At 45.7% G+C, this 15,990-nt stretch overlaps 1 protein-coding gene across 8 annotated transcripts in view; it reads right to left on the reverse strand.

The window, feature by feature from the left end:
• The window catches only part of SIPA1L2 (signal induced proliferation associated 1 like 2), a 246,883-nt gene extending 237,819 nt beyond the window's left edge, over nt 1-9,064 (reverse strand). For 3 of the 8 annotated variants that reach the window (XM_070781986.1, XM_070781988.1, XM_070781984.1), the window contains exon 1: nt 6,672-6,938. The gene's annotated coding sequence lies outside the window, so the exon portion shown is untranslated. Of the gene's footprint in view, nt 1-6,671; nt 6,940-8,798 lie in introns of those variants that run through there. The other 5 variants (XM_019954072.2, XM_019954071.2, XM_019954068.2 and 2 more) reach the window with 3 other exon arrangements.
• Between the last annotated feature and the right edge of the window lie 6,926 nt (nt 9,065-15,990).

A 15,990-nucleotide genomic window follows, 5' to 3' on the forward strand; every position in this document is an offset into this window, starting at 1 on the left:
TATATACATATATATATTGGCAGGAGACATGGATTTGATCCCTTGGTCAGGAAGATCCTCTGGAGGAGGGCATGGCAGTTCATTCCAGTATTCTTGCCTGGAGAATTCCACGGACAGAGGAGCCTGGTGAGCTAAAGTCCATGACGTCGCAAAGAGTCAGACACGACTGAGCAACTAACACTTTCACTTCTTTACACACACTATATTAAACATACACACACACAAGCACATATAGACAAACGTGTATGTGCACATATGTATATTAAGCACAGGAAATTCTGTATAGTTGGGATGCACACTGGAAAAAGTTTAGAGACCCTACTACAAAGAAATCATTGTTCTTTAGATTAAATCATTAAATACTCTAAACAACAGCATGTGCCCTGTATGAAGAAGCATAATTCCTAAAATTACTTATTAGAAACTTCAATACAAAGAGGACTGTACCCCTACCCTATTTCTGAACCATGTGAATATCCACTGTTCCAAAGAAAATGAAGTTGCTCAGTCGTGTCTGACTCTTTGCAACCCCGTGGACTGTAGCCTACCAGGCTCCTCTGTCCATGGGATTTTCCAAGCAATAGTACTGGAGTGGATTGCCATTTCCTTCTCCAGAGGATCTTCCCAACCCAGGGATTGAACCCGGGTCTCCCGCATTGTAGACAGACGCTTTACCATCTGAGCCACCAGGGAAGTCCTTCCAAAGGGTACAACAATTATCAAAGTCCCCTGAAGACAGTGAAAGCAATCATGCAGACCACACCCACTACTGTGCCCTAAGCATTACAGTCAGAGATTTTTTTTAATGTCTTCATGATGGTTCATCTTAGCATACATAATTTTGTGTTCACCCAAGCATAATTACTTTCCACAGTAACCATTTTTAACACTGGCTCTTTACCTGGATTTTTTTTTTTCCTTTCACTTCAAAGTACTTGAACACATTACTAAATAGCCTACTTTAGACTACTCTGATTTCTTAAACAGCTCAACTAACTGGGAGCTTCTCCTGGAAGATTTAGCAACTACACAAAAGTGAAACGCATAGGGTAATCCAATTGGTAGCACTCAAGACACCCCTTACGGCTAAATGATTATTTATGAAACAGGAAGAAAAGAGTATCAACTAATTAAGACACAGGGAATTGGGAAAAGATGGTGCCTGTCCCCAAATATCTGAAAGCCATTCAAAATGAGACAGTACCAGACTGCAAGATGTGTTTAAGAAAGTCCACAACATTCTGCTTTTTCCCACCATCTTTTTAGTGTTTAAGACCTCCAGAGGTCACAGGTCACAGTACAGCCCTAGCTTCTCAGTCCCTCCCTCAGTCAATCTTTGAACATCTATTTCTCAATTCCCCACCATGCAGAGCATGGTTCAAGTTACTAGGGACACACTGGAAATGAACTCAGTTCTTGGAGTAACTTGGTCAGCAGGACCCACAAAGAAGGCCTGACATGATCTTTCAGGGTATCTGTCCACTCCAGTGTTCTAGCCTGGAGAATTCTATGAAGAGTCCATGGGGTCACAAAGAGTAAGACACGACTGAGCAACTTTTACTTCACAACCAATCCTAGAAGGAAACTTCCAGAGACACCATTCACAGTGTAGCCAGCAACTTAGGTAAGATATCTAATGTGCAGACAGCATTTATTTGGGAAGGCTGGCAAAGGTGCTTTGATAATAGCATCAAATTCTCAAAAGCACTATGGGAAGAATCAGCCAAAATACAATTAGAAGAAGTCCAATGAATGCTGGTCTTGCATGAGCATAGGACAGGAAGACATGGCTTCAAGACAGCGTGTGACTGAGAACTAGAGGTTCGCGTGAACAGGAAACTCTCTGAGTTTGAGTAAAAACGTGAATGTGAACTTGACAGGACCTGCAAGTTGAAGGAAGGGCACCCCTACTCTACTCTGCACAGGTCGTGAGAAGGAAGACTTCAGCTCCAGGCCGTACCTGGACAGGTACTGTCCAGTGAGCAACGAGAACACCTCTATAGAAGGTTTAGTTCTGGAGGCCACCAAGGGGATAGAATTCCTATTAACAAGTAAAATTAGATTTCAACTCGACAGGGAAAAAACCACCTTCTGGTCAAAACATCAGAAGGGTAGAACTCTCCATCCCTTACTAGGCCACGTGTGGATATATAAAGGGACCCCAACATCAAAGAAGGGTTAGTTGAGTTGGTCAGTGATTTCCAAACCCTGGTCCATAGTGAAGTTTTCACTGATCTATGCAAAAGGAAAAGTGTCTGCGTATGGTGGTATATACACCTGTGGGAGTAATTTTAACCTATGCCCTCTCTGAACGAAGAACTTTCCCTACATCAGTAATGAAAACATACATACATGTCCTCCCTTTTTTTGTTCATTTCTTCTTGGTATATCAGTGTATCTTGATGTAAAACCTTGACAATAGACAGGAATTGCTGCTGTTAATTTTCAATATATGTACGTAGCAACATAAAAAGTGGCAAATCTGACAACCTATAAAATTTAATTTTTGTCTCTGATTTTTAATTTTAGAAGTAGACAGAAACAAAAAGTATAGGAATGACATGAAAGGATAACCTTATGGATTTATGTGGTAAAGAGATGCTATGACAACTAAACTCAACTTTCTGCACATCTTCTTCTTTGCTATCACCCAAATTAGCTATACAATGTTGTATGGTCGGGGGGGGGGGGAGATTTTATATACACACACACACACACACACACACACATACACACACATAACACACGTGGGGCTTGCCTGGTGGTTCAGACAGTAAAGAATTCGCCTGATCCCTGGGCTGGGACACACTGAGCAACTACTACTACTACTACTACTACTACTACACACACACACACACACAGAGGCTTCCCACCTGCTGCCAATGCAGGAGACATAAGAGAGGCTGGTTCGATCCCTGGGTTGGGAAGATCCCCTGGAGAAGGGAATGGCAACCCACTCCAGTGCTCTTGCCTGGAGAATCCCATAGACAGAGGAGCCTGGTGGGCTACAGTCCATAGCATCAGAAAAAGTCAGACACGACTGAGGCGACTTAGCACACATGCACGCGCACATACACACGTATATAAAGGAAGTGGGTCACACTAAATGTGAAACCTCTCAAGAAACAGAACCTCTCCTGTAAGATCTGGCTTCCTTGGACCACTCTTTGGAACCAAAGTTTATGAATCAAGTTCACAAAGGATCAAAATAATTTATCTCTGAATGTACGAGGCATTTAATTCCTATCGCACTGTTATCCTCCCTTCAAAAGGGGGTCACAGCTAAATGTCACTGTAACAGAAAAGCAATTTCTGAATCCCAGATTTCCAGGTGTAAACTAAGTCAGGTGTAACTCTCATGAATGTTCACGTGCCAGCTTTGCTGTTTAGATGCTAAGTCAGGTATGTCTTTGTGACCCCATGGACTGTAGCCCACCAGGCTCCTCTGTCCCTGGTATTTCCCAGGCAAGAATACTGGAGTGGGTTGCCATTTCCTTCTCCAGGGGGTCATCCCAACTGGGGGATCGAACCTAGGTCTCCTGCTTGGCAGGCACTAAACCACCATACCAACTTATTATAAATCAAAGAAAGAAAAGACAATCATGAAAAAACATAAGCTAACCCAATCAGTCATGTTCATTACTCTATATATACATTTATTTAAAACATTAAAGAAACCTAAAATTTGGTGCTGAAAGGGATCATGAAAAAACTTTATCCAAGCTCGTCTGTGCCAGGCCCTAGAAGCAGGAAGCCAGAGGTTCCTGTCACATCACCCTGTAAGGGAACAGGTTCATTAATAGAAGGAGAAAATCTGGAATATGGTTCCCTATATTCTTTAGGCATGTATTTCATATTTCATTCAAGTTCAAAACAGGAAAAAAAAAAAACTTTGCTTTTCAGTTGACAATAATAGTCTAAATTTTCTTCAAATTCATCATGTCTTTGAAGGGATTTGTAATTCTAAACCACCACCTTAAGCAGATCATAAGTTCAAAGACACAATGCCTTCCTCAATCTCAAAAAAAAAAAAAACACACACACACAAAAACCCTTTTCATCTATCAATTACGACTGGGGACGAGGGGGCTGTATCTACATAAACACACAGTTCTCTGGAAAGTATGCAGGAAACGCACCCCTTTAAATGAGTTTTGATGACCAAACACAGAACTCTAAAACCAGTTTCAATTACCAGCCCATTGCCCTTTCAAGATACCTCACTATTATTTCCTCACTTTGAAGAATAGATAGATTTCCAAAAAGAATAACCCAATAACCCTTTGACCTCAGGTAAAGAGATGCCTCAAGGTGGACAGGTGCTGATCAAGCTCAGGTATCAGGGAAGCCTTCTAAATACCATTCCAGTCTCAAAAGAAAATAAAACTCACAAACGGTATTACACAGCTTTAACTACAATAAGTACCATAAAAGTCAAATCATGATGCTGACAATTTCCTTCTTTCATTCCAGAAAATTATAGCTCTTTGAGAAAGGCTAAGATTTAAACACATCAAAAGCACTTGATGGAAAATTTACACTTAAATCAACTACAGAAAATGTGCAGCCCATACTATAAAGCCAGAAGCTCCACTTCCACACCTGCAATTTATCTCCTGGTTTATTTTCTACACCAAATGCTTACACTGCTTCTTATCCAAGTTCATTTCACCCCATCTATAGGTAGCATGTGGGTACTGATAAAAGCTGTTTCTGATTTCATTTCATTCCATACTTTCCAGATGTTTGCGAGAGAGGTCTATTTTTTTTTCCCCCAGCTATTTGTGAATATGCTCTAATTTAGAACCAACAAATTTAACATATCATATTTTAAGCTGGGTAAGACACACACACAATAAGTAAGAGCTATGAGAAATGCTGAGGTATTTCTCCAGCTTCTCAATGAGTCTGCCTACCTAGGCAAGATTTGGACAGGCTGCCATGGTCTTACTTTAGAGAAAAAGTCCTGAAAACACAAAATTAAGAACCTGCTGCTACCTAAATGGCCAACTACAAGTCATGGTACTTTTGAAAAAAAGGGTTGTGCTTAGAAATGAAACACCCAATCCAATATCAGTTGCGGAAATAAAAATGGCCCCAACACAATGTTTGACTCATACATGTATATTTCAACAACATCTCTTCCCCGAAATGCATCCACAGAGTCTTTAGAAAGAATCAATATTATGCGTACCAAAAACTCAAGAAAGATTGCACTTTCTCATGAATTACATTCTTTTATACTGTTTTGAATCAAGCAACTAGCTTCTAAGGTAAGCAGAAAACATCCTTAGTAGAAATGTTATATAAATAGAATTTTTTTTTAAGTCTCATGGTAGAACTTTAAATTTTTCAAGTAAAAACAGACATCTTTAAATTTGTGACTAAAAACAGTAACCAAGTTGTCTCCTGAAATACATCTTTAGAAACACCAGAAGTAACAGACCACTTTATGACACCTACATAAATATTAGTTTTACAGGGAAATAATATATTTCAAAGAAAGCAACAGTTTTGGGGATTTTTTTTCTCCCATTACTGACTGTAAAACCGGAAAAAGTACTACCTGGATTGCAGACAGCCAACTCAAAAGCACAGTTTACTAAATGCCTGTCATAAGAAAGCCATCTAGTGTTAACATTTAGAAATGAAAACTGCAGACAAAAGAGGCAAAGAAAAGAAAAATCTAAGTGACTATTTGGAACTTACTGAGCAAACCTATGAGAATCACCAAAATTCTTTGTTTAAAAAAGGCCATCCTTATCAAAAACCATGTCTAAGTCTAAACAAAATTCAAAAAGTCTACAATTGCGTTTTGACCAAAATCAGATTGTTTGGTGACCACAATTCCGTGGCCAATGCACTTGATGTTTCCAGTACTCACGCTGGAGTCATCTTGGGCTGAATTAATTTAACTGAAGCAGGTTAATGATGACAAATATCTCCCAGAGGGGCCATGCCAACTTGTTTTCTCTTCCCGAGAAGCATCGGCTCTCGCTCACAGATGATGAACCGAGATTGATTCTTTGGGTTTGCGGCGCGGTTGAAATTAATCTGTAGGTGCTCAAGGGGATACTCCCAGGACCTGGCCAAACTAGCTTCAAGGATACGCGGGGCCCCCAAGCAGGACCGGGAGCGGAGGATGGAGCGAGCTGCCGACCCAGGGGAGCCGGGGAGCCGTCGGGCCACAAGGAAGGGAGCTCGCTGGCCGCTTGGGACCTTACAAAGACGGGCGGGAGCTGCGAGGGCTCGCGCCCCGGGCACACCGTCTTTCCGGGGAATAAACCCTGCAGCAAGTTCAGCAAGTAACCCCGCCCGGCGCGCCGGGGAGCCGCGCCGGGCAACCTTTCTCTCTTTTCTCGGGTTAGTCACGGAGGAGTCGCTGCGCGCCCGGAGAGTCCTCGTTTAGTGCTCGCGTCAAAGAGACCGGGATAACCTTTCAGCCGATCGATAACTTTGAGAACGAACGGCGACGGCTCCTCTTTCACCCCGGACTCCGGAGCACGGGCGCATCTGCCAGTCGGACCCCCGCCCCGCGCCCCGGCCGCGCGGTCGGCCCCCTGAGGTGCCCCCAAGGGCAGCCCCTCACTTCGAGACGGTCCCGGGACACGACCCGGAGACTCCCGAGCGGACCCCGCCTCGCCTCCCGTCGCTCGTCGCCCCGAACGCACCTCGGAGACGCAGTCCGCCGCGACCTGCTGCAGCCCGCGAGCTCGCGGCGGCGCCTACCGGGGCCGCCTTCTCGCCACCCGCCGCTGCCCGGGGCTGCCCATCGGCCCGGACCCTGCCCGCGCCGGGCTCCGGCGGGAGGCGGCCGGGACCCGCCGGCTGCGGCTGGAGCGATCGGCCTGCGCTTGAGAGAGCGGGCGGGCGAGCGGTCGGGGCGGGGGCGCGGCGCTGCTCCTCCTCCTCCGTCCTCCTCCGGCTCCGCCGGCTCCTCCCGGGCTCCCACTCTGCAGCGCCGGCTCCCGACGCCGCGGCCCGCCCGCCCGGCGGCCCCGCCCCCCGTCCGCTCCGCCGCCTCCCATTGGCCACCGCCCGCCGGCCCCCTCGGCCCCGCCCCGCGATTGGGAGCGGGCGCCGTCCGTCCCGCCGCCCCGCGGGACTCCGCGCGCAGCCGGTGCGCGGTTCCCAGGCCCCGCGGTGCACTGGCGCGGCGCGGCCCAGAGGGGCTCGGCGCTCCTCCTGAGGGGAGGGGGCTGCGAGCGGCGCGGCGCCCGCGACCTCAGGCGGGGGCCAGCCTACCTGCACCCGCGGTGCGGGAACGCTGTCTCCGTCCTCCTTGGGATTCGTTTTCGCCCCTCTGGCAGCGATAAGTTAAAAATCCCGAAATCTGTTGCAGTGATGTCGTAATTGGCGTCTTACTGGGTTCTCAGCGACAGTTGCCGAAAATTCTTACTGAGCAAGACATAATCTTTTTTTAATTCCTACAATTTGAGAAATGTGATTCTTAACTGGGGAAATTGACGCGTCGTGGGGCCCGCACGTTGAGCCAACCAAACGTTGGCCCCGCAGTGGTGTGCCATCTGCTTTGCCCTGGCTGCCTCGGCCTTACCGGGCTGGTCACGGCTAAAGGTCACCGTATTGAGGAAGTCCTGAACTTCATTTGTTGATTGAAGATGATGTTGAAGGCGATGAGAGGAACAAGGGGGCTCTTTGGCTTCTTCAGAAACGTAAGGCCTGGAATAATATCAGCAGGTCTCCGCCTTTGAGCAGATGAGCGTGGGCTGTGCGCAGGGCAGGGGACTCCTTATCTCGTATCATTGGGAAGATGGTAGCAAGGCCTTGAGGAACATCGCTGGCTCCCTAATTCTCCCTTCCCCTTAAAAGGAATTACTCTGCTTAATGTAGACAAACTGAACATTTTGAAACTTGCTCCTGGTGGGCACCGTTTCGAATTTGCTTTCAGCAAGTGAGATGATCTGTATGGCACCTCTTTCAAGAGTAACTACAACCTTCCCATGCACGAGATGCTCAACACAGACCTTGGGAGAATTTTTAAAAGTCCCAGAGGGATGGTATGGGGAGGGAGGAGGGAGGAGGGTTCGGGATGGGGAACACATGTATACCTGTGGCGGATTCATTTTGATATTTGGCAAAACTAATACAATTATGTAAAGTTTAAAAATAAAATAAAATTAGAGGAAAAAAAAAAAAAAAGTCCCAGAGCACCAAGCAAGGAGAGTTATCGCAGGGTCCTGAAAAAGAATCCACTGAGAAGCCTGAGAATTATGTTGAATCTAACTAAACCCACGTGCAAAGGCCATGCACCTGGGCAGGCTAAGAATCAAACCTCCAGGAGGATAGGGCAGCAGTGGATCTAGAAGCCAGATCAGATGGGGAGGGGTTCCAGGCAAGAAGCCTTTAGTAGGGAAGAAAGGAAAGGAGGCTGTATTTGTAAAGAAACTGAAGAAGTCTTTGGCGGGGGGGGGGGGGGGGGGGGGGGGGGGGGGGGGGGGGGAGGTCGGCGGAGGCGTGGGGGTGGGGGAGGCTGCAGAAACCAAGAAACCGACCACTGGGAAGCCCCGCAGAAAACCCACCACGGAAGAGAAGAATCCTGCTGCACAAACTTGTCTGTTTATCCCCTGAAGGTCAACTCATTTTGGACAGCTCATTTTGAATAAAGACCTGACCAAAGAGTCAGGGAGAAACACACACGCATACACACCCTCGGATCTGGCTCCGCGCCGCCCCCTGGCAGTGTCCCTGCCGGGCCTACACTCTCCGGAATCGCGCCCCACCCCGCCCCACCCCCACGGCGCCGGGTCCCCGCCCCCCACCCCCCTCCACACACACACCTCCCAGGAGAGCCTGAGCGTCGCCGGCCGACGACACAGCTGCCGGGTCCTACGCAGGCACCTGCTCCAGGATTGCCGCATCGCTGGTTCACGGGAAGACGGCAGGAGGGGCGAACTCTACTGTGTGCCCACTCCCAGGGCTCCCCGGACGTCCCCGGCGGCCCTCTGCCCCCAGGAGCTGGAGTGGGGGGATGCACTGAGAAACATGCAAGAGGTCGGGCGATGCCAGCGCGCAGGAATGCTGCCAACAGAGCGTTCCGAGTCTGGAAGGGGGCTGGGAAAGGCGTGCGGTCCGGGAGCCCCAGCCCAGCCCCCGGGCCCGCCCACTCCGCCTCCAGGCCGCCCTCCACCCAGAGGAGAACTGCTCTTAGATCCTGATCTCGATGGAGAGAAAATGAACTTTTTTTACCCACCTTTTCTACTTTGTTAGGACATGTTGATCACCCAGGAAGCTTTACCTGAAACTATCTTGAAACTGTAATTTGCTCGACACTTGAATTGGTTGCTAAAAGATTAAAGGATCTCTGAGGACTTTTGAAGCTATATTGGAGTTGACTGTGCCTAAAGGTTCAGTAACAGGAATAGACTGCCATGTAGACGATACCATACCTTCCAGTCCCACCGTTGGGTTTCCTGAGCCGGCTTCACTGTGGCCCAGCCGCTGGGATTGTGTTTCCTGAGACTGAATTCAGAGTTTTCTTTTCAGTTCCTCCTTTTCTGGAGGTTCTTCCTGGAGAGATAATGTTCTCAGTACTTCCCCATCCCAAACACACCCTAGAACATAACCCTCTTAAAAGTTAGGGGCGGTCCCTCCCATGCTATATTTCTCTGTGATCTACAGCATGTAAACATTGTACAGCCTTTTATATCTCTGTAAAAGAGGGCTATACAATATGGGAATGCGTTTAATAAAACATGCCAGAGAGCAATATTGTGACATGACCGAACTTCTGTGTTCTCCTGTCACCTCATTAGCAGTATATACCAAGTTTGCAGTTTATTAACAAACGTGTGGAGACCCTGTGATGTTCCAACAGGTGCTGGGGATAAACATTCAGAGGACTAGGCCCTGCTCTTCATCATCTCTCCATCTCACCTGTGCCCATCCCCACACATGGCAGATATTCTACTAGAGATGTGGACACAGGAGCAGCCATGGACGGACGCTTCCTGCAGGAGCCAAGGGAGAACAGACCCCCCCCCTTCACACCATAGTTCTTCTCACTCTTCACAGAACTGCTCGCGTTGTCATTTTTCCCACTGTTCTAAGGGCCTTGAGGAAAAGAGCCACGCCCCCCTCAGCCTTTGGACTCCTAAGGCAGTGACTGCGTGAGTTGATGGATTGTCACCAAGGTGGCTCTTGGTGCTGAGGCTGCACTGTCCACTGTCTGATAGATGAGGAAGAAGCCTTGACTTACTCCTGAATGTCCATAGTGATCTAATAAGGAAGCCTTTATTGTAGTTTTGATCAACAACCAAAGCATATTTTGATAGAAAATAAACAATGCTTATGAAAAAGCTATAAATATAACCAGTGATGAGGTGACTGCTCTGACATACATTAGTTTAAAATATGTCTACAGAAAGTTTAAAGAAAAGTGCCTACAGACAAAATTTATTAGTGCATCAAGCATAACTAAACTATTAAAGATATGAAATCCAGGAGTGTCCAAAATCTTACGAGAGGACATCAGTGGTTAATTTCATATATATATATATATATATATATATATATATAAACCTTAGCCATAGGCTAGTTTGGTTTTTAACGTTTTTTTTATATATTGGAGTATAGTTGATTAACAATGTTGTGTTAGTTTCAGGTATACAGCAAAGTGATTTGGTCATTAGTCTTGCAAACTCAAATTGAAAAAGCCTAAGTGGGCTTCCCTCATAGCTCAGTTGGTAAAGAATCTGCCTACAATGCAGGAGACCCTGGTTCAATTCCTAGGTCAGAAAGATCTGCTGGAGAAGGGATAGGCTACCCACTCTAGTATTCTTGGGCTTCCCTTGTGGCTCAGCTGGTAAAGAATCTGCCAGCAATACAGGAGACCTGGATTCGATCCCTGGGTTGGGACGATCCCCTGGAGAAAGGAAAGGCTACCCACTCCAGTATTCTGGCCTGGAGAATTCCATGGACTATACAGTCCATGGGGTTGCAGAGAGTCAGACACAACTGAGCGACTTTCACTTCACTTTCACAAGCCCTTGGGCCACTATCAAATTTGGCAGCATTTTTTAAAATGCTTATGGTTGACAGTAAACTGCTGTGAGCATTTATGAAAGCCCTTCAGAGTTTCTTGCATTCCCAGAACCAAGGTCACATGCAGCCTTCCAGAACATTCTAGGCCGTAGCAAATATGACAAAGTCCCTTGGCCGGGCCTGGCCAATTCTGGATGGTGGTGATCCCACCCAAGGCCAGACCTACAAGGTGTTCGCCTTCTGGCAGACCTTGAGATCTTCAAGAGACCAAGCCTAGGGATGATTTGGGATCTCCTTCACCAAAGAACATATTCTGGAAATCCTACTGGATGTAATGTGTGTGTCTCCCCTCCCTGGTCTTCTTTCCTGCAGCCCATCTGTTTCTTGCTTTTTCAGGGAAAGGAAACTTAGCTAAAGCCTGTGGAACTATAGCATCTTTCAATATATCGGGGCTTCCCCACTTGCTCAGCAGTAAAGAACCTGCCTGCAATACAGGAGCTGCAAGGAGATGCGGGTTTGATCCCTGGGTTGGGAAGATCCCCTGGAGGAGGGCATGGTAACCCTCTCTAGTATTCATGCCATGGACAGAGGAGCCTGGCAGGCTATGGTCCATAGGGTCGCAAAGAGTCAGACAGGACTGAAGCGACTTAGCCTGCATGCATGCATGCATTAATACATCAGCTCATCATTTTGGCCTTAGAATATCTTACTGAAAAAAACTCTTTTTTCTATTAAAGCTATAAACTTCCCTGAAGTTTTAAAGAAGAATATAAACTCTGAAGTATGAAAATGTATTTGCATAAAAGCCAGAGTGAACAATCCTGAATTTCATCTCTTCACCTCCACCTTCCCTCAGGTCAAGATTCCCTGTTCTCTAAGCCTCATTTCTGTCTTTCAAGTCTTTTTTCTCCTATGAATTCATAATATCCTAAGAGTACCTACAGCAACAAACTCAAGGGAGTAGTGCTCTTTACAATTCTGAATTAGCACATCAACTCCCTCTGAAATAATTCCAACATCAATCTTACCTATCTTCCTCTAAAAGGTGCAAAGAAGCCCAGAGTTCAAAGACATACCAGCTGTCTACCCCATTCCAAGATTGTGAGTTTGTTGGCTGACCTTGGCTGATACTTGGATCTATTTACCTTTGAACTGAGCAGAACGGGAGTTTGACTTCCTTGACACACTCCAGAAAGATTCTACTTACAGATGATATGCATGTTCTGTAATAAACCTGAATACCTAAGTCTAAGTTAAGTAAAGCTTTCGGGTCCCACCCTCATTTCTTTTTCCCTTCCCTACTTTTTTAAAAGTATTTCTTTTAAAGTCAACTCTCTTTTTTAAGTATTTCTTTTAAGTGAAATGAATATTCGTAATTTGCAACAAATATATATTAATTCCGTGCTACATTCAGTCCATTATGTTAGACTGGAAGGCTCCAAAGGGCTGTACACTGGAGCATGTGAAGTTCATGAGAGGTTGCTCCAGGACCACCAATGAGAGGCACCTAGAGGCAGGGTAAGAGAGCCAACTGTCTGCAGGTAACAAAGCTTGGGCCACCACGCGCCGTCAGACTGGCTGAGCCAGGAGGGGAGAAGGGTGCACTCCCAGCAAGAGGAAGCACGGAGGACAAGCCCACCGGAAACGGCTATGCGAGGCACGCTGTGAAGACAGCTGCGCCCTGAAGTCTAGCACAGGCTGACTCACTTCGGTAACAAACACTTATTGGGTGCCTCGTCCACGTCAAGTCCTGTTTTCTTAGAGGAGAAGCCCTCCCATGTGGACGCACACTGGGCATGCTTCTCCTTTCTTTCCAAATGGAAACAGAAACTTGGTAGGATATGGCCTTCTGAAGCAAAATAAGAAGTGCCAAGTTCTGCAGCAATTTCAGAAAAGTTAAGCTGCAGTTCAAAAAGCTGGGTTACTGATCCTGGTCATGACTATGCCAATAGTGCTGATAAAAATACAGCACATGTTCCTCTTCAAGTGGAACCCAGGAGAATAAAGTAAGAGTCATTAAACAGTGTGCTGTTGCCACATATTATCCCCAGGAGCTAAGAAGAAACCCATCTAATAATTAGGGGAAAAAAAGAACCCTCATTTCTGCAAGTATATTTCGAGGCCTACTGTGTTCCGCCCTGTAGTAGTAGTGTTAGTCGCTCAGTCGTGTCCCACTCTTTGTGATCCCATGGACTGCAGCCTGCCAGGCTCCTCTGTCCATGGAATTGTCCAGCAAGAATATTGGAATGGGTTGCCATTTCCTTCTCCAACACAAGATCATTACATAGAAATGAGACTGTCCTCAAGAGAGAGCTGAGCTGGGATTTTTACACAGGAAACAATTTGAAGAACAGTGGAAAGGCAACACATTAAAAAATGTCATGTTGTATAGACAGGTGCTATAGATATCTGGAAAAGCAATACTGGCTGCAGTGATCAAAGATTAGGGACCAATATCCTTCCTATATGTTGGTCTCTGTTGTAATGTTCCCAATCCAGTGTATCTCCAAGAATCGTCCAAGACAGATGGATTATTTCTTTTCTGATGATTCAAACTCTTGGCCACATCTCTTCATATTTCTACCCTTACCTTCTCTAGTCCAGACCCACAGCTAAATGACTTGCACAAACGTTACCACCCTTAAAATGGTCTTCTGCCTTTTTGCTTCATCTCACTTCAAGAAAAAAGAAACAAAAAAAGGCCTAAACTGTATGTAACTCACAAACCTCTCCCACTTTGTGCTGTCTTTTGTAGCCTGAACTGTTGATTTTTACGAGCTCACCCACTTTGATGTCAGAAAACGCAGGCTCTAAATCTAATTCGCAAGCTTCTTAGATACAGAACTATAGACAAGTGATATCTCAAAGTTCCATTTTCCTCATCTGAAAAACGGAGATAGTCATACCTCAGAGGGCCATGGTGATGATTCCATATGATGTGGGGCATTATTGAGTGCCAAAAACACAGTGGATCACCACCGTTTACCATTTCCTCTTACTGTTTAAGGTCGGCGCTGGGATTTTATTTCGAGTCCTTCATACCAAAGCTAGCACAGGGGAAGGGCTTGATGAATATCTGATGAATGAATAAAGGAGCAGGTGAATGGATCACACAGTTCTTTTAAGCTTTGTTTAATTTGTTACAATTTTGCTTCTGTTTTATGTTTTTGATTTTTTGTGGGTTTGGGGATCTTAGATCCCCCACCAGGGAGAGAACTCACACCCCTCACATTGGCAAGCAGAGTCTTAAGCACTGGACTGTCGGAGAAGTCCCAAAAGTTTATACCTAATCCTCCAAATTTTATTCCTACTTGAGACTTAACTTTAGACTTTAAGCAGTGTTTTGGATTCTACCTTTAGGAAATAAAAAAGTAATGATAATTCACATAGAAGTTGAATGGCTCTAAGAACAGCTGCTACTCTCCACCACTAGATGGCGTCTACCAATAATCACACCAAAAAGCGCCAGGCACAGTCTGCTGCTAGGTAATTAGAACTGAATACAGAAAAGGTATATAAGCACACGCACATTTGCAAATATATTTAGTTTTTACATACAATTTCTTTCTCATATTGGTTATGAATTTAGAGCTGCCGGCGTGCTAAGTCGCTTCAGTCGTGGACTATAGCCCGCCAGGCTCCTCTGTCAGTGGGATTCTCCAGGCAACAATACTGGAGTGGGTTGCCATGCCCTCCTCCAGGGGATCTCCCAACCCAGGGATCGAACCCACGTCTCTTACATCTCCTGCATTGGCAGGCAGGTTTATTACCACTAGTGCCACCCAGAAAACACTTAAAGCTGCCTGCAGTTTGGCAAACTCTTGCTTTCCTAATTTCAACAGTCTCCTATAACATTTTTAATTGTTAAACTCTAAGCAGCCTCAATGTGCAAGACATTTCAAGGTACCTGGTGACTGCTGTCCAAGTCTTTCTGTCATGTTGGTGGAACAACTTACCCCCTGGGGAAAAGATTAGAAAAAGCTGAAAGCTTAGTGAGAAAATAAAAAGGTCTTCTGCCTGTCTTTATTGTCCCTTTATTTATTGAACAACTGGGGACTGGGCTCCAGAACTGTATAAAGCACTGAGGTTATAATGGTAAATAAGACTCACTTTTGAGACTTACTTGTTCTCCCATAAAGAAAAACTATCAGAACTTTAGAGACAGATGTTTATAAAATGACATTTATATCATATAAGGTGACAGTTGTTTCTCAGAAACTGTTAGGAGTTCTAACAGAGAAATAGAGGTAAATTCCAAATGTTTCTGATCAAGACCAGAGAGTTTCTGCTTTCTGCTTCCCAGGAAATTAAAAAGGTGTGCTTCTCCATTCTGACCTTCAGTTCTCTGTGGCATTTAGGCCAAGAATAGCTGCACTTGAACATCCTTGGGAGAGACCTAAGCAGACAGAGAAAGAATAAGGGAAGAGAGACAGGAACATAAAGGGAACAATGGGTGAGGAGACAACGGAGGGAAATATGAGAAGAGTGGCCAAGAATAAACCGTGTAAATTCTTGCCACAAAATCTGAACCTTCAATCTTTGATGTGGAGAGAATAAGACCATATTTTAAGATCAAAAAGTAAGGCCCAAAAGACAATAAAACCAAATCAAAACACCATAGTATTTCTAAATCCAATGTTTCCAGAAATTGTAAAATCGGGAGTGCAGAATGAACTTAGACTAGTGTGAAATTTTACTTCTTTCTAGAATGGCAGAGATGTGATGGAGCAGAGGGCCAGTAGCAGCACCATTTTCATTCACCTACAGATAACCTCCATCAGCATTTTGCAACATTGCCCACATCTCAACACACCTAAAGCCAAGTCCATCAGTCTCCCCCAAGGCTGGCTGCTGTGCCCTCACATCTGTGACAACAGTGCTGACAGTCCGTGAAACAGCAGACGCAGGAGGGTCTCCTTGGACCACTCTCTATCTCTGCCCTTCCCTGCAACGTGGAAGTACTCTGGTTTCCCCCAAGATCTCTCACAC

This window comes from Bos indicus, chromosome 28 (assembly GCF_029378745.1).
Source record: "Bos indicus isolate NIAB-ARS_2022 breed Sahiwal x Tharparkar chromosome 28, NIAB-ARS_B.indTharparkar_mat_pri_1.0, whole genome shotgun sequence".
Lineage (NCBI taxonomy): Eukaryota > Metazoa > Chordata > Mammalia > Artiodactyla > Bovidae > Bos > Bos indicus.